Below are 320 nucleotides of genomic sequence, written 5' to 3' on the forward strand. Positions count from 1 at the left end.
CTGGATCCTTCGGTTGTCCCTCTCACAAAAAAAAAATCTCTCTCATTCTCGGCCTCGCTCGACTCGCTCGCTCGCTCGCACCTCCTGCTCACTGACAAACCCTGCACAACAGTCAACATCATCACCCGAAAAAGGGGAGTCACCATAATTCTCTCCCTTCTTCTCTCCTTCCGAGTGATCCCTCTTCCTCCGAGTTTCACTCGACGGGCAAACACACATGTGCTGCATAGTAATAATAAAAAGGTAGAAAATCGACCTACGAATCTATAATTAAATAGGTTAAACTAGGGTTTTGCCCAGTTCTACAAATCAAGGTTCAA

This window comes from Lolium rigidum, chromosome 3, assembly GCF_022539505.1.
Source record: "Lolium rigidum isolate FL_2022 chromosome 3, APGP_CSIRO_Lrig_0.1, whole genome shotgun sequence".
Classification (NCBI taxonomy): Eukaryota; Viridiplantae; Streptophyta; class Magnoliopsida; order Poales; family Poaceae; genus Lolium; species Lolium rigidum.